Source organism: Elephas maximus, chromosome 3, assembly GCF_024166365.1.
Source record: "Elephas maximus indicus isolate mEleMax1 chromosome 3, mEleMax1 primary haplotype, whole genome shotgun sequence".
Lineage (NCBI taxonomy): Eukaryota > Metazoa > Chordata > Mammalia > Proboscidea > Elephantidae > Elephas > Elephas maximus.
In genome coordinates this window covers 77615515-77640143 of record NC_064821.1, presented here as the reverse complement: position 1 = coordinate 77640143, position 24629 = coordinate 77615515, and the positions used below count along the sequence as shown (strand labels likewise).

The window sequence follows — 24629 nt, the reverse complement described above, 5'->3', positions numbered from 1 at the left end:
GACGTTACCTGAACATACTCTGTGTGGTACATGACTGTACTGATCTTGTATCATACAACCTTGCTGAATTTGTTTATTGCTAATATTGAGTTTTAGTGGATTCCTTAGATCATGGTAGTTTTATCAGGTTGAGGACGTTTCCTTCTATTCCTGGTTTGTTGAATGGTTTTATCATGAAAGGGTAATGGATTCTGTCAGATGTTTTTACTGTGTCTACTGAGGTGATTATGTGGTTTTGATCCTTTATTCTGCCGATATGGTGCATTACATTGATTGATTTTCAACTATTTATCTCTTAACACCTGCCTTTAAAATGAGTCTCAAAATTAATCTCCCCTTTTTTATGGATCTCTAATATAACTTTAAAACAATCAAAAAAAGAGAACAGCATACTTTTCCAGATTGGATGGCACTACATTTGATGACTAAGCAAATAAATCGTAAAGCAAATAAACTGAACAATTCAGGATACCAAACTCAGGGGCTATAAGATGAACCAGTCAGGGACCATGACTGATTTGTTCTCCATTTTATCTCCGGTGCTTTGAACACTGGTTAGCCACTCAGTACTTACTAACTGAATGAACAAGCTCTTTCCAACTTCCTCTTCACTCTCCATTCTCTTCACCACATAAGCAGGAATAATAAAAGATCAGTTCATCAAATATTAACAATAACATCCAGGAATAAAATTACTTACATATCACAACTCCAATCACTCCTGTGCTAAACTAGAAGTTGAGATCACTCTCATCCTTTCTACACCTTACTCAAAAGCACAGAAGGCCAAACTGATCTCAGTATTAGGGAGACACAAGTTATTAGTGCCAGGCTAGAGTAGGGGCCCTGGTGGTACAGTGGTTAAGAGCTCGGCCGCCAACCAAAAGGTTGGCAGTTTGAATCCACCAGCCACTCTTTGGAAACCCTGTGGGGCAGTTCTATCCTGTCCTATAGTGTCACTATGAGTCGGAACTGACTCAGGAGCACCAGCTTTGGTTTTGGTTTAAGTTAAGACTAAAACTCCACTACCACTGCGTCAAGACAGCCATGCTTTCAACAGTCACTGACGGCAAGAAGCAGAAAATTCTTAGTGAACAAGAGACATAATGACTAAGATAAAGAACAGATCCAAAAATATAAAGAAAGAAATGCATCGTTGATAAAGTATTTTAGACAAGGAAGTGGGCTTGATTTCTACTTCTGTATGCCTCTGGATTGTTAGGGGTAAGAACGCAAAGCTCAGGTGAAATATTAAAACATGTTTATTATTTTATGCTTTTTCTCTGGACAGTGTCCTTTCTTGAGTAAAAGAAAGGAGAAAAGAGGGTAACAGAATCAAGAGCAGCTGTCAGTATCTCTAGGCTCCTAACATTCTGCCAAGGCTTCATACCCCACCGTATCTTGGAAAACAAACAAATCAGAGACCCCTTCCACACATTTACTCTGCTATCGAGTAGCTCTCTTATCATCTTAAACAAGACATATTTGTAAATATGAATACTCATTTCAATTCTGGGTTCTTAAAATTCACAGAATATGCATACCTAATACCAATGTGAATTAAGCATCCCCCTAAAAAGGGTGGGGGGTTTCTTTGCTGAAAATGATAATTTTACTACTTAAACAATTTAATGGTATAATAATAGTTTGCCTGTCTTATAAAATCAAAATTATTCTGGAGTTTAGTACCAAAACTCTTAAATTTTAAATATTAAATTCAGCAGAACCTGCTTAAAAAATACAGTTATGTAGGTACAGATGTTACCTAAGATATATCTATATGCACACACACTGCGAACGGTTAACGGTGGTTACCTCTGCAAAGTGGGAAGGAAGAAAGGAACAGAAAGAGTGCAAGAAAGGGGAGGATACGAAACAGAACAGGCAGGAGAGGAGCACTTGCTTCTTTCTTTTTAGCCAGTGGTTTTACAGGGATTTTTCCTCATGATTCTTAAATATACACATATACATACATGTACACACACACAAACAGTATATATATGTGTGTGCATACACAAACATTAATGAAGTTAAGGGTCTTGATTCTTTTATCTTTAATGTGGAATCAAACATCTCCCTGCTTTCTGTTGAGATTTTTAAAAATCTAACATAGGAATTTCTACAAAACTCTAAATAAATAGTAACTGTATTTTTACTCAAAGTCCATTTCAGAAACATTACAATGAAGTTGTGCTCTTTTATGACTTTAAAGAGCGTTCAGAGGGAGCCTGCTTTATAGCCAACTGGGCTCTATTTTTAAAAAATATTTTTATTACAGGAAGTACTCAAACCTACACAACAGTAGAGAGAATAGTATAAGGAACTCAAATGAACCCATCATCCAGGCTCAAAAGTCATCAACACTCTGCAGGCGGGCTCTATTCATGATCAAACTCCTAACAAGTTTGGGTGGATACAGGTAGTCTATGCAGCTCCTTTCCCACAGTTTTTCTCCAAAAAAATCAGATTTCCTTTTTTAAAAAACAGGCGTGTAATGAAGGGACCCATAGCTCGCCTCTATTTGCTTCTCCATGTGTGTCTTCTGAGAATAAGTGTGAAAAGAGAATCACTTAACCAAAAATAACAATTACTCTGATTTAAACTCAAACACATTAAATTCCAAAGTGTAAACTCAAACTATCTCCCAATTACAGGACATGAGTGGTCAAAAATATTGCTGTTGTAGGCTGCTTTATCAACCTGTTTACACAAGTATGAATACTTCAGAACAAGTTGAGAAAACTATTGAGAGAGAAGAAAATACACACTAATAAATTGCATTTCTTGATTAGCCACTCAAAATAGCAAAGGTTTCTAATTCTATGGAGCCCCAAATCCACCACAAAAATTGTGATTTCACTCCAACTGTTTGTTTGGCATTTAGGGAAATATTTGACATTGTAATCTTCTACCAATGAGCTTTTATCCTTATCAACTTCATTCAAGATTACTTTATTACTGAAAGCACCTATTTTAGCTTATACCTGTTTACAAAACAAATTCTCAACTGTTCTTCCCTATAGGTGCTGTCAGGCTGGAAAGAGAATTCAAAGGAGGAACCAGCTGGGCAAAACTTCACAGAAACAATTCAGCACAGGGAGCCTCCCCTCCAAGTTTAGAAACTGGAGAGACTGAGTGATGGCCGGTAAAGCCCATACCCTCTGAGTAACAGTACCTGGCCCTCGGTTCTTCTGTCAGGGTAACTGCAAACACAAAAAGGTCCACCTAAGTTTCCCTGGGCTCTTAAAAGCTAGCAAGTGGCCGTTTAAGATGCATCAATTGGTCTCAGCCCACCTGGAGCAAAGGAGAATGAAGAACACCAAAGACACAAGGTAATTATGAGCCCAAGTGACAGAAAGGGTCACATAAACCAAAGATTACATCAGCCTGAGACCAGAAGAACTAGATGGTGCCTGGCTACAACCAATGACTGCCCTGACAGGGAACACAACAGAGAACCCCTGAGGGAGCAGGAGAGCAGTGGGATGCAGACCCCAAATTCTCATAAGACCAGACTTAATGGTCTGACTGAGACTCAAAGGACCCCATTGGTCATGGTCCCCAGACCTTCTGTTAGCCCAGGACAGGAACCATTCCCAAAGCCAACTCTTCAGACAGGGAATGGACTGGACAATGGGACAGAAAATGATACTGGTGAAATATGAGCTTCTTGGCTCAAGTGGACACATGAGAATATGTTGGCATCTCCTGTCTGGAAAGGAGATGAGAGGGCAGAGGGGGTCGGAAGCTGGCCGAAGGGACACAAAAAGAGAAGAGTGGAGGGAAGGACTGTGCTGTCTCAGGGGGAGAGCAATTTAGGAGTATACAGCAAGGTATTTATAAATTTTTGTATGAGAGACCAACTTGATTTGTAAACTTTCACTTAAAGCATAAAAAAAAAAAAAGTTTCCCTGAGGTCTTAAACACTAGCAAGCAGCCATCTAAGATCCATCAATTGGTCTCAATCTACCTGGAGCAAAAGTAAACAAAGAACACTAAAGACACAAGGTAAATGTGGGCCAAGAGACAGAAACGGCCACATAAGCCAGAGACTACATCAGCCTAAGACCGGAAGAATTAGATGGTGCCTGGTTACAACTGATGACTGCCCTGACAGGGAACACAACAGAGAATCCCTGATGGAGCAGAAGAACAGTGGGATGCAGACCTCAAATTCTCACAAAAAGACCAGAACTTAATGGTCTGACTGAGACTGGAGGGACCCCAGAGGTCATGGTCCCAGACCTTCTGTCAGCCCAAGACTGGAACCATTCCCAAAGCCAACTCTTCAGACTGGGACTGGTCTAGACTATAACATAGAAAATGATACTGGTGAGGAGTGAGCTTCTTGGCTCAAGTAGACATATGAAACTATATGGGTGGCAGAGGGGGACAGGAGCTAGCTGAACAGACATGGGGAATACAGGGTAGAGAGGAAGAATGTGCTGTCTCGTTAGGGGAAGAGCAGGTAGGAGTACAAAGCAAGGTGTATATAAGGTTTTGTATGAGAGACTGACTTGACTTGTGAACGTTCACTTAAAGCACAATGAATTTAAAAAAAAAAAAAAGTTAAGTTTCCCTGAGGGAAAATGCAGAACAGAATTTCAAAATCTCATGGACTCCAGACTTCTGGGAGCCGTGAAGGTTGAATGAACCTCTGAAACTACTGTCCTAAAATAATCTTTAAACTTTAAAACAAAAATATTTCCTGAAGCCTTCTTAGAACTGGTTAGCTTAACTAGCAAAAAAGGTCTGCCCTGAGCAGTACGCTCTTTTAAGAACTATCTATATAGGATCAAACTGGCAACAGCAACTTGAAAGAGTAGATATGAACCTTAGGGGACAGTGGATTTATGTTATGGGGGAGAGCTACTCAGAAAAGGAGGGTGAGGATGGTCGTACAACTTAAGAATGTAATTAGTGACACTAAGTGGTACATATAGAAACTGTTGGTGTATGTTTTGCTGTGTATATTCTCAACAACAACAAAATAGTTTTTTCCTTTTACAGTTCCCCTGAGGGTAAGCACTAAATTAGTTTAAAAAACAGCAATTAAGGGAAGAGCAAGCCTGGCATAAGTGTACATAGACTATCTGTAATAATAAATGAGCATCTTTCTCTAGGTCAAAAATATTGCCATTGTGGGAAAGAGGTTCAATACCAAGTCCTCCAAAAAGCTACTTTCTGTTCTTCCTTTTCTAGCCTTAATGCTTCTTTGGATGGCATATGAGAGCACAAGGTTATTTGTCTCTTAAAAAATTTGTGTTAAACTGCATAGTGTAAACAAAAAACGACAAGGACTTCTTGCTGTCATTTCAAACATGAGGAAAATAGGGTAATTCCTTTCTAACAGTACTACTACTTACTTTGGACACTTTGGGCTCCCAAATGTAAAATGGACCTGTCAGGGTCACTCTGCAAAAGCCAAGAGATGCCCTACAGTCTGTGAATGGGTGTGGGGATGATGGGCACCTGTCCATCCAGGAGGGAAGCCTACCCTACCTCAGAAACCACACTCTTCCTGACGTGTTCTTCTGAGCCCAAGCATCAATCACCAACTAATAAACAACAGATGTTGCTCTCGCCTCCTGTGTGGCAATGCATACTGCTTTCTTCCCACTCTTCCCTGTCCAAAATATCAGAGCCCCTGAGGAAGGACACAACTGACCTTATTTGTTACCACTGGTGGGCAATGACAGACTGGGGAAAAATAAATAGCAGCACCAAGCAAGTGTTCAGGCCCCTTAAATGAGAGAAATTTACCAAAACTAAACTACCGCTCCAAATAAAACCAGAAATCCTTATTTGGGGCAAGAGTCTTCACCATCCTATGCTTGTTTTTTCAACCACCAAATGAGAATTTGGAATAGCTCTATCACTGGCAAAATAAAAGTTTGCACAAATTGAGCAGGATACTATTCCTTGTTACTTTCAGCCAAGGCCACTGCCGTCAAGTCAATTCCAACTCACAGCCAGCCTACAGGGCTGAAGAGAACTGCCCCACAGGATTTCCAAGGAGCGGATGGTGGATTCAAACTGCCAACCTTTTCATTAGCGGATGAGGTTTTAACCACTGTGCCACGAGGGCTCCTACTTTCAGCCATATCCCAAGTAGTAATGTTTTGTATCTAAAGAGGAATCACACACTACTCACAACTCACCAACTCGGAAATTTACTACGAAGGATCATTTAAGATCCATATCCTATTCTACCCTTTTTAAAAACAATGCAATCTACCCAAAAACACACAGATATCAACTGTCCAGGGACCTGGACACTTACCTTCTGACTACTTATCATTTGCTTCTAGGGCAACCCACCTATAACGAATTCAGGCAGCACCAACCTCACCTGAGAAAGATGAGCTCCCAGAGCAAGTCAGGGCTCAGAAGAGCCTTGGAAGGGCTCAGTAAGCTTGCTTCCAGCAGAGTCCACAAGATGTCACATTTCATTCCTGCTTTTCAGTGAGTGAATTACTTTCAAGTCCTGCTGATGTGGCAAACTCTACCCCTTTCATTTTTCACTTTTTAAAGGAACAGAACCACATTACTTCTCAGTTACTTGAAAGGGTAAGAAAACATCAATGAGATATATACTTTCCATAACAGCACAGAATATGGGATGCAGAAGGGCACCAATTATTTCAAAGCTGATTCCCACACAGGAATCACTGTTTCATAAAGCTTTTTTATTTTTAACACCGGAGAAAATATTAAATAATAATTTAAGATAATGACAAAACTTTGCTAGGAAACATGTTTAGTCATTCTTACAATCAAGCTGCAATGTTTCTCCTCAACCAGAAATTAAAACATAGGGAAGACTAAAGACAGCTGGAATATTACATATATTCACAGAAAGCAGCATAGTCAGTTTAATCAATGCTTGAAAATTCTGAAAAAATGCACACAAATAATAAACTTAGGTCTCAAGTCATCTTGAAAAAGGCTAGTAAACTGTAGAAATAAAATGTATGCAAAAATGTTTATAAGTACTATACCTCCTAAAGGCATTCTAAGGAGACAGGAAGCACGTAGGTTGGTGAGTTCAACTTTATCTGCTGGCATCCTGGGCCATAAGCAGACAATCTATTAACATCTGAGCAAAAGGAAGTGACCCGAAATGAGAGAGGAATTCTAGGGGACCTTAAGAAGGTAATCATTTCTGTGGATTTCAGTTTATTCATTTATTAAATGTGGACAATAATACTGGACATATTACTTAACTTCTAAGGGTTCCTAGATAAGGAACTGTGAGGAGTGGTCAGTTGGGCTTTACAAACACAAACAGGACGCTGCACTAAGAAGCACTTACTGCAAAGTACACCCAGAATCAAATCTCACAATTTTTTAAGTAGTTTTGCTTTCTCATTGAAGCAAGCCTCACAGTCCCTGTTATTTTGGTAAGACTGGTATGAGCGTATTCTCCAAAAATACCTGGTCCAGCAAGTACCAAGGGCAGTTGTCTATTCATTCCATCAGTACTTACTGAGCACTCACTCTGTGATAGGCATTGTGCTACATGTAGTGAACAAGGACAGGTTCTCTGTCCTATTATTGCAGGTACAAAAATTTTTTTGTATCTTTTCAGGCTCATAATGAGACTTTGGAGGTTTTCTTTTGCTTTGGTGAAAAGTGAAGAAAACGCCAGACTAATGTCAAAAAGAAGATCATTGGTAAGATCTTTGTCACCTACCCTCTTTGAACTGAAATTTTCTTGTGTTAAAATAGTTTAAACATTTAACAAATGTGTCATACTAATACAAGATGTTAATAACGGGAAATTGGGTGTGGGGTGTACGAGAACTCTTTGTACTATCCTCACGATTTTTCTGTAAAGCTAAAACTACTCTAAAACAAGTTTATTTTTAAAAATATGGGGTAACAGTACCCATATTTCACAGTCATGAAGACCAAAGGACATAGAGAACTGGGAAATCCCTGCTTGATGGAAAGGGAACCTATGACTCCAACACAAGAAACTGAGCTAGGACTAGATGTTACATTTCATGATGGGCATATAAAGGAGGGTGTTTCCATGAAGTGAAGGAATATACTGAAGCATATTTACCAATCTAAAATGTCCTGTCCCAAATGGACAGAACCCCAGAATGTGACTTTATAATGCTGGGCCAGGTTCTGCAGTGTGTAGTGGTTTTAGCAGCAAAAAGAACTGGGTTGAATTCTGGCTCTCCCACCCATCAGCTGGATGAGATACTGTCTTCTGATTTATAGAATGGAAACAATGTGATTTACCTCACAACAATGCCATGGGAATTAAAGACATACAGGTAGAGTGTCTGGCACAAAGCTAGTGAATTTACACCTTAAGCTGTGCTTAACTACAGTTCCAGAGTGCGAACGGACAAGAGATATATGGGAACTTTCCCAGGAGCAAATAGATTTTTATGAATGAGCCTATTTCCTTACTATTTACCTGCCTATAAATATAAATAACAGATAATCAGGTATCTTTATACGAAGTGCAACCAAGTGTTTTCTACCTTTACTAGCCAAACTGCATGTGCTAAACTGAAGAAGTGCACTGGAAACAAAAGAAGAAAAAGTCATATTCTATATTCTCCAGGTCATGACCTCCTGAAAAATAAATCCCTTTGTTGTTAAGATGTTGGCAGGGATGTTGGTAAGGTGAGGGGCCATTAATTTGGAACTTTTTCACTGCAATATCTCCAGTGTATATAATTTGTGGTACATCCTCTTGAAAATTTACTCAGTGGGTGCCTATTAGGCTCAGGATCATCTGTGCAACTAATCTTTCATCATTAGAGAAACAGAATGAATAGCTAGTCAGCAGCTTTAAGAATCTTCATTTCACCCAAGAGGCTCCTCTCCTATATCCCCAGGAGAGAGTAACCTCAATACTAGTTCCCACTTTAAAAGGGTTCATGTTACTACTGGGGAATATTTTCTTCTCATTTTTTAGAACAACTCTCAGCTTTTCTAACTTAATAAAGACAATATGTAGCATAGGTTAATTAATGGCCTATGGCTTCCTTCCAGCTCTCATTAAGGAAAGCCTTTTTTAAAAACTAAATCAAGCCGCTGTGACATTTAATTATCTATTTTTTTATAAAAATGAAATTATTGTTACTAAGACCTTGGGCTGAACAAGCAGTACATATTACCATCACCTGCAGAGCTTAAAAAAAAAGGTCCATTCACGAAGATTCTGATTCAGAAGTCTGAAAAGGGGTTCAGGACCAGAGGACTACGAACACTGCAGATTCCAAAGATTAGGTCTGTGGTCCTTCCTCATCTAGTGAACAGTGTACCATTGATACATACGCATCTGCTGTTTGCATAGAGTTCTGTATGGTGCATGTTCACAACTGTATTAGAAGAAATTAGTTATTTGACATCTTTTACAGACATTGCTCAAATTATTTTCCTAAAATAAGTCTATCGTAAAACCATTTGAAGGGAAAAAAATGTGTGTGTGGCAGGGGGGAAGGGTATGGAATTGCTTGGCAAAAAGCAATTTGGCCTTTGTTCTCAGTTCTTTGTAGCTGGACCACACCTAAGGCTAATGAGTGCAGGCTGGCCAAACCAAGAGAAACCACCCAGGGGCTCAATGTTGATTACGCCTAGGAGGCATGATGTAATCTATGATGGCCAATAAAAGCCCTGAGCCTTAAGGTGCAGATGAACTTTCTGGTTGGTGACCACGCATCAGACAGTGGAGTATGTCCCTCTTTAGGACCTCTACCAGGCCTCACCCTATGTGTCTCCTCGTTTGAATCCTTTTTGGTTGTAATAAATCTGCAGCTGTTTAAGTATGGTATACTCTCCATTAGATTCTGTGAGTCGTTCCAGTGAATTATCGAACTTACAGGGGCAATGAGAGCCAGCAGGAGCTGGCATCTGCTTATTTGGCAATCTGAAGGACCGTGTATTTTAAGTTGTGAGCTCTGACCTAGCTCCCGGTGGCAAGGGTTGGAGAGAGTATGCTGTGTCGGCAGCTGGGGAGACAAAGATGGAGAAGTGAGAAGTGAAAAGGTGAGGACTGGATCCACCCCTCACCCCCTTGGGCACTGGATTCAAGTGGATCCTTACCACAAAGTTAGCAATAAATGTGGGATTTGCCCACTTTGCCCTTACTTAGTGCCATATATACATTTATTTTGTTATATGTTAATCACTGCTTTAACTTATGTATGGACTAGCACAGGGTATCATTCCATAAATATATTAGTTTTATCTATTCTTTCAGAAGCATAAGCTCCTACAGATGTATTGTCCGATACAATACCACATTTCAAGTGCTCAGCAGACGTCTTTAAAAAATTATGTCACTAATATTGTATAAGACCACTATTGTAAGATCTTGAGAAATAGTATAAACTGAGAAGAACACATACTTTTGTGGTTACGAGGCGGGGAGGGAGGTAGGGTGGGACAGGGCTTTTTACTGATTAATTAGTAGATAAGAACTGCTTTAGGTGAAGGGAAGGACAATACTCAATACATGGAAGGTCAGCTCAACTGGACTGGACCAAAAGCAAAGAAGCTTCCGGGATAAACTGAACGCTTCAAAGGTCAGCGGAGCAAGGGCGGGGGTTTGGGGACCATGGTTTAAGGGGACTTCTAAGTCAATTGGCAAAATGATTCTATTATGAAAACATTCTGCATCCGACTTTGAAACGTGGCGCCTGGGGTCTTAAATGCTAACAAGCGGCCATCTAAGATGCACCAATTAGTCTCAACCCACCTGGATCAAAGGAGAATGAAGAACACCAAGGTCACACAATAACTATGAGCCCAAGACACAGAAAGGGCCACATGAACCAGAGACCTACATCATCCTGAGACCAGAAGAACTAGATGGTGCCCGGCCACAATCGATGACTGCCCTGACAGGGAGCACAGCAGAGAACCCCTGAGGGAGCAGGAGATCAGTGGGATGCAGACCCCAAATTCTCACAAAAAGACCATACTTAATGGTCTGACTGAGACTAGAGGAATCCCGGCGGTCATGGTCCCCAAACCTTCTGTTGGCACAGGACAGGAACCATTCCCGAAGACAACTCATCAGACATGAAAGGGACTGGACAGTGGGTAGGAGAGAGATGCTGATGAAGAGTGAGCTAATTATATCAGGTGGACACTTGAGACTGGGTTGGCATCTCCTGCCTGGAGGGGGGATGGGAGCATAGACAGAGTTGGAAGCTGGCAAAATTGTCACGAAAGGAGAGACTGGAAGGGCTGACTCATTAGGGGGAGAGCAAGTGGGAGTACGGAGTAAGGTGTATATAAACTTATATGTGACAGTCTGACTTGATTTGTAAACGTTCACTTGAAGCTCAATAAAAGTTAATAAAAAAAAATTATGTCACTGGCTTCCTACGTCTGTGCCTTTCCAATATTTATTTTCTAATTTCCAATTTTTAATTCTCTTAAGCGAGACCTGCCATATTTCTGTATGGATCAAAATTAAAAATATGAAGATAATTTATTTTATTTTTTTCTTGGTGAGACAAAAAGGCTTGTATCACTAAGTATTTAAAGATCATATAACACTACAATAATTAAAACATTAAGTACTGGCATAAGATTAGGCAGATATGCATCAAAATAGAAAGTCAAGAAATATACCTTAAAAAGGTAGCTTTTCAAACCAGTGGAAAAAGGAAGGATAAATCAGTAACTGGGACAACTGATTAACACTTGGTACAAAAGTTAGATTTCTACTTCTCATCATCAACAAAAATAAAGTTCCAGACATGTTAAGGAAATGCTAAAAAAAAAATTAAAAGATAAATTAGTGCCCCAAGGGTATAGCCCCTGGACACCCTTTTAACTCAGTACTTAAGTCACTCCTGGAGTTCACTCTTCAGCCAAAGATCAGACAGGCCCATGGAACAAAACAAGGCTAAATGGGCACACCAACCCAGGGGCAAGGACAAGAAGGCAGGAGGTGACAGGAAAGCTGGTAATGGGGAACCCAAGGTCAAAGAGAGAGTGTTGACACATCGTGGGTTCGCAACCAAAGTCACAAAACAATATGGGTATTGACTGTCTAATGAGGAACTCATTTACTCTGTAAACCTTCATCTAACGCACAACGAAAAAAAAAAATCAGTGACTATTTGATATGCCTATCAAAAACATCATTAATATCCTCAGAGATAAAACATATTGTATCCATTATAAAAGGTCAGAAACAACAATAATAACAATAGTAGAATAACAGCCAGGCACTGGTCTAAACACTTAACGTATTAATTCATTTAACTCACAACGATACTATAAGGCAGGTTCTATTTATTATTGCCTCCATTTTGCATACGAGGAAACTATCCACAATCTTAAATACTATGCTATTTCACCTCTCTGCTTCATTCAAAGAACAAAAAAGAGCTCTTGGAAATGAAAAATATAAGAGCACAAGTGGAAACAATACAAAGTTGAAAAACATAACCAAGGAGATCTCCCAGAAAGTAGAAAAACACAGAAATGGAAATAGGAGGAAAAGAAGATAAAATGAAGAATCGATCTAGAGGATCCAACATTCAAATAAACAATCCTGGAAAAAGAGTAGAGAAAAATCAAAGACATAATTCTAAAAAACTTCCTAGAACTGGAGGACATAAGTTTCAATCCATTAAGTGGCTGAAACAACCACATCAACAACATAATGAAATTTCAGAACACTGTGGATGAAGAAGTCTAAAAAGATTATGTACAAGTTACACGCAAAAGCAACAGACAGCTCACCAACGGTGGCAGACAAAAGACAAGAAAGCAGTATCTTCAAAATTCTGAAGGAAAATTATTTCCAAACTAGAATTGTATACCCAGCCAAACTAACAATCAACATACAGGAAGAATAAAAGCCTTTTTAGACAATGTCTAAAAAATCTACCTCTCATACACCCTCTTCTCAGGAAGTTACAGGAAATGCTCTCCAAAACAAAGGATTAAATAAAGAAAGAAAAAGACAAAACACAGAGATGAGAAAAGATAACGGAATCTAGTACAAACGAGGTAGGAAATATCACCAGGCCGATGATGTTGGGATAGCAAGTATGACTGCAGCATAGAGCACAAGCTCAGAACGGAACATATCAGAAATCATCTCCAAGAAGATAAAACTTACAGCCAAGGTGCTTAAATGTAATGAGAAAGATTACACTTCTAGGTAGAGTCTGAGAGGAGTTACTGATAAAAACACTGAAAACTAAGCAAAACAGACAAAAATATTTTAACACAGGAAAACAGTTGTGCAAATAGGAAAAGTAACTATAGCATGCAAAATAACTACGCTGTGAATAAGCTATTCATGATCATAATATTAGGAAACCCTGGTGGCATAGCGGTTAAGTGCTACAGCTGCTAACCAAAGGATCAGCAGTTTGAATCCACCAGGCGCTCCTTGGAAACTCTACGGGGCAGTTCTACTCTGTCCCATAGGGTCGCTATGAGTCGGAATCAACTCGATGGCACTGGGTTTGGTTTTTTGTTTTTTGGTTTTTTTTTGGTGAATCATAATATTGTCAACAGTGAATACTGTTCTAACCAAAATTATGTTATGACCAGTGACAATAAATGTATGTGAGGCAGCTGGGGAAGCCTATCACAGACCTCCACTATCCAACATAGGAAGTTAATACAAAATAACAAAAAAAGTGGGAAATCAATAAGAAGTAATATATGCACATAGAAAGCTATGCTAATAACAAAAGAAACAGCTAAAGAGTTGAAAATAATTGCTCCTAGGGATTGGGGACAAAGCCCAGTGGTGCAGCTGTCTGTCTACGTAGTTTTTTTTGCACATGCATTAATAAAAATTAAAACAGTACCAAAAAAATATAGAATGTTTAAAGTTAAGAGAATGTAATATAGGGGAGAAATCAAATGTACACAAGAGTTTTTTCATGTCCATCACATAGAAATCTATGACAAGGAAAAACGGGGGATAAGACCATGTCTACCAAAAAGGGATTAGGTTAAATAAATTATATAGCACATCCATATGATGAAATGTCATACAGGCATTTAAAAATGCAAATGAGGAAAATATATCTCACCTTATTAACAAAAACCAGAAGACAAAAAAGTATAATTCCAATTTTGATTAAACACATACATATCCAGGTAACATACTCATTAAAAGACTGTTAACCAAAATATTAACAGTGACCTGGTGGCGTAGTGGTTAAGTGCTACGGCTGCTAACCAAAGGGTCGGCAGTTCGAATCTGCCAGGCACTCCCTGGAAACTCTACGGGGCAATTCTACTCTGTCCTATGCGGTCGCTATGAGTCGGAATTGACTCGGCGTCACTGGGTTTGGTTTTGTTTTTTTTTTTTAATATATGTATGTCAAGTTTATGGATGATCTTTTTCAGTACTTTCAAATGAATGCACGTGTATTATTAAAGAACTCAAAACTTTAAAAAACCAACCAAACTGCTGATCGTACAATATGGAAGGAATCAGAGTCCAAGGCTACTTTATTAACTGGTTTCAGTTTGTTAAACTGAAATACAAATGCTGCTTAATTAATAAGTAACCAGAACTTCCATTAGGAATCTTCTGAAAAATAATCAACTTTTAACATAAAGACTGATTTCATACATCAGTGAAGGTATTAGTTCTTCTCACCCCCATACACTTACCTTATCTGAACAATGATTCGACTTGCACTGGATCCCAAGCAGACACTACCTCAAAAAACACTGGCAGTGCCACTGGCTTTTCCAATTTACAAAGTCAGGTTACAATTCTGGAATGAGAGGAAATAAACACTGATAAAATCGCTATCCACAACCTGTAGACTGCATCGCCGATGCTTGAAATTTATAAGCAAAAACCCTATTTGAGCTATCAACTTCAAGTGGACATCGGCTCCTCTCTTAGTAAGCTAGTGTGACGGATGTGCGTGTGTGTGCATGTCTGCCTGCCTCATTTTCATCCACTCAACCTCTTATAATAAAGTTGGAGTGTGGAAAGCTAAAACCTTCCTTCTTGTAACCCAATTCTTCCACTGGTAATATTTCAGGTGCCAGGGTTTGCATTATGCAAGACGAATTCACAAGCTCCAGAATTCAACCTGGAGAAATTCACAGGAGCTAATTGTTTGAAAGGAAAGAAAAATGTAATTGAGATATGTGCAGCTAAAATTTTTAATAGACTTTTTTTTTTTTTTTTTACAGCAGTTTGAGGTGTGTACAGAAAAACTGTGCAGAAAGTACGGGGAGTTCCCATATGCTTCCGTCCCTCTGCACATCATTTTTTGCAGAGCTAAATTTAACAAATACATTCCAGGTCAAAATACTACCACCATCCCCACCCACAAAGCACACAAAAATAACTTCAGCTCCATTTGTCTAATTTTTCCCAGATCTAAACATTAGTAACATGGCCGCACATCAAAATAGTGTCATCCAAAACAAACAGGAAAACAAAGTTCCAAGATCAACAAGCTCATATATAAAGTTAATATCCTTACTTCTAGCTTATTAAAGCTGTATCACTCATTCATATTACTATAAAGGTAGGAAGGTAACCAAGATCCAAATAATCTGAAGATACACTCTCTTAACTTACTCAGCATTCACTCAATCAATATACACTGAAAGCCCATGTGTGCCCAGCACCAGGCATAACCTCTAGGTCTCAGAGCCTAGGAACAAACAATATACTCAGTTTTTGTTTTTGGCTACTAAATTTGCTATGTAATATAACACTAACTCCATTATTGGTGTGTGAAGGTAACAAATCTCCCTTCTGCCATGTCCCTCACATATCCCATCTGGGGCATATCAGGACTACCTAGTTCACAAATATATGGGAAACTTTCTATTTGGACTTCATCAATCCAGTCTGTAGCATGCATGCCCCTTTGGTCTCAAGGTGCAGCCTTCCTGATTCTCCCAAGTCAATGTTCACTTTCCACCATGGCGATGTGGGTGACCTCAGTAGATGCTGAGTGCCTCAGGTGTGGCCTCCCCATCATAGCTTCCTCTGAAACCCATGGTTTGCACATAGCTGAACCCTTGCCTACTTACCCAGGGCAGAAAAGAACTGATTTCCTTAAGTTATAGTCTCTGAACCCTTTGTACATGTGGAATGCCTCTTCCTCCTTCACTAAACTCCTACTCATTCCTTTAAGGGTCTCTTCCCAAACCAAGCCTTCCCTGGCTCTCCCACACTGGGTTAGGTATTGCTTCTTTGTGTTAGCTGGACACATCTTTCCTTACACTCATCTAATTGTATCTGTTTATCTGTCAAATTCCCCACTGGGCTGTGAACTCTTTATGCACCTAACACCGATATGTTTTTGCTGAGTAAACTGAATACCTAAGCAACAAACCCTTGACCTGTACCAAAGACAATCAGATAACCAACATTACGAAGCGCCTACTCACAAAAATACTAATAGGATTAGACTGTAATTTAAAGGAAATTTGCATTCAGTCAAATTAATGAAAATGTTGTTGATATTTACTTAGTTGATAAATAGTAAAAAAAAAAATATATATATATAGCACTTTCAAAAACTCATTCTTTCAGAATACCTTTGCATACATTCTTGCAGTTTATTCTTATAACTCATCCTAGGTTATATCAGCCAGAATTCCTTTCCAAGGCCTCATAACTCCAGAGGACCAAGGGCTCATATCCATCTGGCTTGCCCAGTGAGGGACATTCCAATGACTGCTACAAAACTGAGAAATGCTCTTACTGTACAATTCTACCCAAGTGGCAAATATACAAACATCTCTTCCATTTTCCTACCCCATTATGTTTCTTTCTTGCTAATTAACCTCTTCTCAGATACTGGCAAGAATTTTATCATTCCAACAAGTCTTCAATGTTTCATTGTTATGATGGGCAGAGAAGCAAGCCTGAGACTCTGACCCATCAGGATCCTGTGACTGTAAGGAGACACCTGAAGCCCTGCCACCACAGGTTTTACTCCCCCACCCCCACCCCCCAGCAGCTTGTCCTGCCTTTGTCATCTGGTAAACCACTGGGTGTTCTTTACAGCCTCTATCTCTTGAACCCCCTTGGAGGAATGCCAAAGTATTACCAAGGATGCCTTGGCATTGCCAACAATATACTTTTTCCCTTCTATATTACTAATTGTTCATTTATTCAACAAAACATTTATTGCATTGGAAGTGAGTCAATGGCAACAGGTTTGATTTTGGCTTACTACATGCAAGGCGGCATTCTAGGCACTGGAGATTCACCAGTTAAAAAGTCCTTTCCTTTCTGGAGCTTACACTCTAGGGGGTGACTAGGAGGGGGATGGGGGCAGAAGAGTTAAGATTTTATACAAAACTGTCAGGGAAGGCTTCTCTCCCGTGACATTTGAGCAGAGACTTGAAGAGAAAGCATTTGCTGTACATGTATCTGAGGGTGAAAGGGTCCAAGCAAAGGGAACAGCAAGTGCAAAGACGCTGGGAAAGGAACACACTTGGCCTGTCTGAAGAACTGAGCAAAAAGAGTGGCTGCAAAGGAAAAACTTCCAAGGGAGCAGTTGATAGGTCAAGTCAGAGATGTGGGTTAATGGACAGGGCCTTGCAGGCCACTGTAAGGACTTTGCTTTTACTCTGGTAACATGAGCAGTCACTGGAGTGTTTTGAAGAAAGGAGTAACACGATCATAATTGTGTTTTCATAGGATCACTCTGGCTGCTGAGGGAGAACAGACTTTAACAGGACCAGGGCAGAGCGACTGGTAGATACTGTCTACAATAATCTAGGAAAAGGACAAAAGTAGCGTAGACCAGTGATAGCTCAGAACATGCCCACTTTCCATACACTGTTGTTAGGCGCCGATGAGTCAATTCTGATTCATAGTGACCCCATGTGACAGAGCAGAACTGCCACGTAGGGTTTTCCTGGCTGTAATCTTTACGGATGCAAATCACCAGGTCTTTCTCCCACAGAACTGCTAGGTGGGTTCAAACCCCCAAGCTTTAGGTTAGCAGCAGAGCACTTAACAATCTGTGCCACTGCTAGACCTTAAACAACAATATATAGGTCCTCAAACAAAGGGTGAACACTAATATTCTAAGACCATATAGCATTTGTATCTCCTGCAGTTAAACAAGACTGAATTTTTTTTTTATCTCGCCTCAGGCACCCCTGGCAATCTTTTATTGAGAGTACAAAACATAAGGTGAAACACAAGGGTGACCTTACCCACTCCTGTGACCCCAAGGCCAATGCCAGTCTTTTAAACTACCAGGACAAAGCTTGTTTGTATCATAGCTGAAGGACCAATGTGTTCTGGCTTCAAAAGCATGATGCTACCTACCAATTAAAGTGGACAAATGAGGACAGTGTCTTCTACTCGTGGTAGCCAATAAATAATAAAATTTCATCTTAGCTGTTCCCTCATTGAAAAAACACTAAGAACTGATAAGATCATGACAGCAGAACAGTTGAACAAATAAACCTTTAGTGTCCTACCACAGAAAACAATGCAACGTCTGTTCCAAGTAGTTTACATGGTATCGGCAGCAACCTATATTGAATCCAAGACTGATGAAGTTACTACAAATGGTTATGGAGAGAGAGACACACACTTCATACGGGTCACATATACAGGGCCTTCCACACTGAGGGCCAGCAAACTACAGCACACAGGCCAAACCCAGACGGCTACCCACTTTTGTACAGCCCACCAGTTAAGAATGGTTTTACAAGACTAAAGGGGCACACCAGCCCTGGGACAGGGACTGGATGGCAGGAGGGAACAGGAAAGCTGGTAATAGGGAACCGAGGGTTGAGAAGGGCGAGTGTTGACATGTCGTGGGGTTATTAACCAATGTACCAGAACAATGTGTGTACTGTCTGATGTGAAACTAGTTTGTTCTGTAAACCTTCATCTAAATTACAATTAAAAAAAAAGAATGGTTTTAACATCTTTAAATGGAGGCAGAGAATCAAAAGAAGAATATTTCATGACATGTGAAAATTGTATGAAATTCAAATTCCAGTACCCACAAACAGCATGCTCATTCATTCACGGGACGATTTTCGCACTACAAGGGCAGAGTTGAGCAGCCCCAACAGAGACTGTATGCAGTGCTCTCATCGCTTTGCACAGCTGCTCAAGACACGACAAACCACAGCAACACATTTATAAGGAAAAAGCGTCTGAGTGCCATGCACACTGCCACATCACATTTTATCAGTGTTTTTTAAACTACCAGTGCATACCCGTCATGTCAAAACAAGGAAAAAATGGGGCTTTGAATATTACCCTTTTAAGGCATAGTGAGTGTGGATTATTTTTTGTTATCAAACCAGATGGCAAAGTGCTGGTGTACTAGGAAATGACACCACAGCTGTGCTAAGAATACAATGTATGTTGACACTGCCAAACTAAGCACTCATCACATTAGTCCCAACTCATAAGAAAGCAACTGTCAGAAAAACTAAAAAATTTAAAACAGAATCTCGTCACAGCAGAAATTCTTTCCAAAAATAAAAACAAGGCAACAACCAAAGTAAGTTTCTGAGTGGCTCACTTGTTAGCAAAGCAAGGAAAGCCGATTTAGTGATGGTGAGTTAATTAAATCATGTTTGACTGCAGTAGCTAAAGACATGTGTCCAGAAAAAATAAACTTAAGACTATTAGCCTTTCAGTAAGAATAATTGTTGGGAATAACTGAGGACAATGGAAGCAGCATTAACAGTCAATTAAAAAAACAAGGCAAGTGGGAGGAAAAAGGTACTGACCTAAGTAACTTGGGAAATGAATGCGTCTGGAAGACTCAAGAGGAAAGGAACTGCACTGTACTCTAGCTGGTAAAGTTGTTTGCCAGAAGGATAAAAACCGCCAGAGAGATACAGGTTAACAATTCTGAAACCACTATAATATATATATAGTGGAATTAGCAATTAAGTAAATGATTGGCAGATGACAGAAGCAAGGTTTCTTACTGCTGGAATGGGAGGTTATAGACAAGCAAGAAGGGAAGGCTAGAAAAATCCAAGTGGTACTAGCATTCTAGATCAGAGTTGTAAACACAGTATAAACTTATTTACTTTAATACAGAAACGGATACATATAGAAATATCATAGTCACTCTTGTAGACTTCCTTCATCAGTTTTGCCACTTTCCTGATCTCCCTTACCACACAGCAGCTGGATGGCTTAGCAGTGGTAAAGTTTTATTGTGATTTTCTGAAGTCAGTGTTGAGGCTGATAATTTTCTGAACAAGGAGAACTATTTTATCGCTATTACTGAACACTGAATGGCTTTGGAAGTTAGCTTTTGTTGCACGCTTGATGTTTCTTAATGAATTCGACCTAAAATTGTAAGGCAAAATGGCACTTACAGGAGAAGCTTATAATATGGGAAATTAATGTGAATATTGTTTGTATCGAAAATGTCAGAAAAAAACTTTATTTATTCATTTCCCAAACTGTCAGAAGTTAAAACCAGCGAGATCTCCATTTCCACGCAAATAAGAAGTAAAATATACTTTCTGAGCAAACTACATTTTCAGCATTTTTCCTACCTCAACACAAGTGCAAAGGAAATCTCTGTATTTCAAAATCTGTTTACTATGCAACCAAGGAGTTTCCACCTAACTTCCAACTGGAAGTGATTAATCTTCAATGTAATGGCATGCTACAAGGCAAATACCAAGGAAAGAATCTAATAGAATTCTATAAATGCCTTCCAAGTGATGAATATGCTCCACTAAAATCATATGCTTATTGATTACTATTAGTAGTTGGCAGTATCTATCTGTGTGAAAAGACATTTTCAAAGATGAAATACATAAAATTTCACTACAGAATTAACAGATGAACATTTGCAACTGACTCTGATGTGAACACGAACTTTGAACCCCAATCAAGTGGAATGTCATCCCCCTAAAAAAGAAATCTGTTCTTCTCACTAGTAGACCTGTATTACAAAAATTGTATTCAATTATTATATTTTGAATTTTGTCAATAAAAAATTTGTGGAAATGTATTTTCTCTCGTTACACATTGATTCCAACTCACAGCGACCCTGCAGGACAACAGAACTGCCGCATAGGGTTTCCAAGGAGCGGCTGGTAAGTTCCAATGGCAAAGCTCTTAGCCACCAGGGTTCCCGTTATACATAAGTACCTACCTAAAATTCTCAGTTTTGCCTCTTGGCCCACAAACCTAAAATATTCCCTACCTGGCTAACTCCATTCTACATAATTTGCCTAACAAAGGCACTTAGAGCAAATGGTCAAACCACAAAGCCTTAATAAACAGTAATTCTCAAAGCTGTAGAAACTCAAATGGTAGAAACTATCACATATATATGTACACACACACACACATTCATACCCAGCTACTTACAATAAGACAAATAAAAATTAGTAACCACCCTAAAGCAATTCCCAAAGAGTACTAGTCCAGTAAATTGTAAGAGCACTTGCTCTAAAGCCAGATGGCCTGAATTGGAACCCCAGCTCCACCAACTAGCAGTTGAGACCTTTGAATGAGTTAAGAGTTACTCTGTCGGTTCTGTTTAATCATCTGCAAAACTGACATAAAAAGAGTTCCTGCTTCATAGGGTTACTATGTAAATTATAATACATATAAAGGTTTTTAAACAGTGCTTACCCATTGTTAAGTACTCAATAAATATTACTATTAATCTGGCCAATGTCAAAATGACAGGAGTTAAAAGACAAGACCTCAACCAGCTGGTATGGTAGTCACAAGATCACTAACAACTACCTTCTCTCTCTTGAGGATTTAGAATTTGGCTTTATGGCGACTCAGAATGTAAGACACTAATTACACCATCAAACATCTTAAAGAAGCAGTGTGCTCTGACAACAAACCCGAGATTCATTCCAGGCTGAATGAGTTTGCCCCTCAAATGACCCCATTGTTCTGTGCCTCAGCTTCTCACCTTACAAGGCAGAGAGGGATCAAACATGCCATGTGTGCACCTGAAAAGTTTCTACCTAAACGAGTTTCTAAAATCTTGCTCTCAGGCTATGCAGAGTAGTTAAGAGTTCAGGTGCTAACTAAAGGGTTGGCAGTTTGAATCCACCAGCCGCTCCTTGGAAATCCTATGAGGCAGTCCTACTCTGTCCTATAGGATCACTATGAGTGGGAATCGACTTGACGGCAACAGGTTTTGAGGCTATACAGAGGTGCCTCGGAGCAAAACAGCACTCCTATCCAGCAGATAGACTTGAACTGTCAAGAGATCTTAACAGCTACTTTTCCAGAATCTATCTTTTTATCATATGGCATAACTTTTATAAGCTAACATTATTTCCTTACCACCTGAACCTCAATTTCCTTGAAAATTACTAGTGCAATATTACAAGACTAAATGTCTCCTTGAGGACAGGTACCAGATCAAATTCCTTTTTGTATTCCCAGTGCCTAGACACAGTATGGGCATCACCACATGTTTGCTGAATAAACAAATGAATATTATGTATACTGTTTACAGCTATTAGCTATACAGCTTTAAAAAGAAAGTAACATGTATAGAATCATGTACTTGAGACATTAACATAGACAACAATATTTTATTTGCCTGAGAAAGCTAAAATGTTTAGTTTTTAACTAGCTTGTAAATTTTTTCAAACTCCAACGATGTCTCCTTTCTAATTTCTATCCTCCATTTCCCCAACTTCCAGTTCCCAAAGGCCATAATAATTTTTTTTTATTTTGGAACATACGTCGCTTTGTCTGGAGCGTGCCCTATTAGTAGGTATTCAGTTGACCTATCGGGACTGGCTTTTCCTCTTTCCTAAAAACTCCAAGATACAAAACAGTGTACATAAAAAATTTTAACAAACTCTGACAACACAAGAGATATGGCAGTACTATAGAAATTCAGAAGGGAGTTCTTAGTCGGAGAGAAGACAACACTTGAGCTGGGTCCCAAAGGGTTAGCAAAATGTAAAAAAAAAAAAAAATCTGGAAAAGCAAATGCAACTGTTCAAGAGCTAAAGAATGGAACAGCTATGCAGAAGTGTCAAATTTACCTAAGGGTAGGACCAGAATATAGCTAGCCTCAAATGCCAACTAAAAAGAAAGCTGAACTCTATGTCTGAGAATGGGAAGCAGTAAATGTTTCTAAGCAGGCAAACTGTTGGGTAAGAGGATGAGTCAGGATAGACGAGAGTAGGGATAAGTTAGGAGAGTTATCATGTTTGAGGTAAAGCAACTCTGGACCAGAACCATTCATTTAACATATGTTCCCGCCATATTTAAGGCACTATCCTGGCCTTTAAGGAGTTTATGATAAGGTTGGGGGAGAGGTGTTATACACACTGACCTACATAATACATACCAGAATTGAGTGCCACCAGGAGTACAGTGGCAAAGACCATTTACTGCTAAAGGAAGAAGGAAGGTTTCAAGGAGGCAAAGCTGGTATCTGAGCTGGCCCTTCAAGAACAAGTAAAATGTGGATAGGTAGAAATGACAAAAGGGGCATTCTTGTCTTAGCATCCAACGATCCCAGTGGAAATGATAGCTCATGAGAGCGAAGTCTGAAAGTACCTTACACATGCATGGCACGCACCAGATAACTGACTAGACTTAGAAATGAAGAAGAGACAAGGCGTCAGAACTCAATGACCAGAAAAAACATGATGGCACTGCAAATAGTAAAGAGGAAGGTGTTAATTTGGATGAAGAAATCTGGGTTTAGTTTGGATAAATTAGTGTGCTCATGCTGGAGAAGCCATTATAAAGCATATTCATTCACCTTTGGAAACTTTTTCTTTTTTTTTAATTACAAACTGTAAGCAGCTACTAGACTTGACGTGCAGGTCAATAACTACCTCAGAGTACTGACAACTTAAACTTATTATTTTTTTCCGACTAAACTTACTATTAACAATAATTTTATCGGCCATCTTAGAAGTCTCTGGGGAAAAAAATGCCTATCCAAAACTTCCATTTTCTCCAGTTCTCCTAATTCTAGAAAACAAATGTGCAGTTGCTTGGAAACAGGTATTAACCCTACAGCAATTTACAAACACCACTGGGGAACAGTAAGCCTCCTCCTCCCACAAAATACCAAATTTCAAGGCCACCTAGCCACTCTTAAGCAGAGGGTCCCTCACAAAATACAGCTTATTTCCAAAGCATTTATGAGCAGCATAACAGTTCACCAGAATTAGTGCTATGTCTGTAAGTTTAATCAGGAAAATAAATGGTTGTAAAAACCAGTGTAGTCTGGACAATGGGTTGGAGAGGGATGCTGGTGAGGAGTGAGCTTCTTGGATCAGGTGGACTCTTGAGACTAGGTTGGCATCTCCTGCCTGGAGGGGAGATGAGAGGGTGGAGGGCTTGGAAGCTAGCGAAAAGGACACGAAAAGAGAGAGTGGAAGGAGAGAGCAGGCTGTCTTACAAGGGGGAGAGTAATTGGGAGTGTGTAGCAAGGTGTATATGGGTTTTTGTGTGAGAGACTGACCTGATTTGTAAACTTTCATTTAAAGCACAATAAAAACTACTTAAAAAAAAAAACGGCAACTGATGTAACTGCAAGCCTTAGTTACTAAAAGAACTGTCACCTGTCAAAGTTAGCCTTTAAACAGTTTTCCCTCTAAAACATTCAATTCAGCTGTGTGACTCATGCCATCCCTAATTTAGCAATCTTGCTTTCTATTGCCTG

At 39.4% G+C, this 24629-nt stretch overlaps 1 protein-coding gene across 1 annotated transcript in view; it reads right to left on the bottom strand.

Annotated features, from left to right (window-relative positions):
* Positions 1 to 24629, bottom strand: part of THRAP3 (thyroid hormone receptor associated protein 3) — a 67941-nt gene that overhangs the window by 26385 nt on the left and 16927 nt on the right. Inside the window, exon 2 of the mRNA XM_049878761.1 lies at positions 14638 to 14744. The gene's annotated coding sequence lies outside the window, so the exon portion shown is untranslated. The remainder of the gene's footprint in view (positions 1 to 14637; positions 14745 to 24629) is intronic.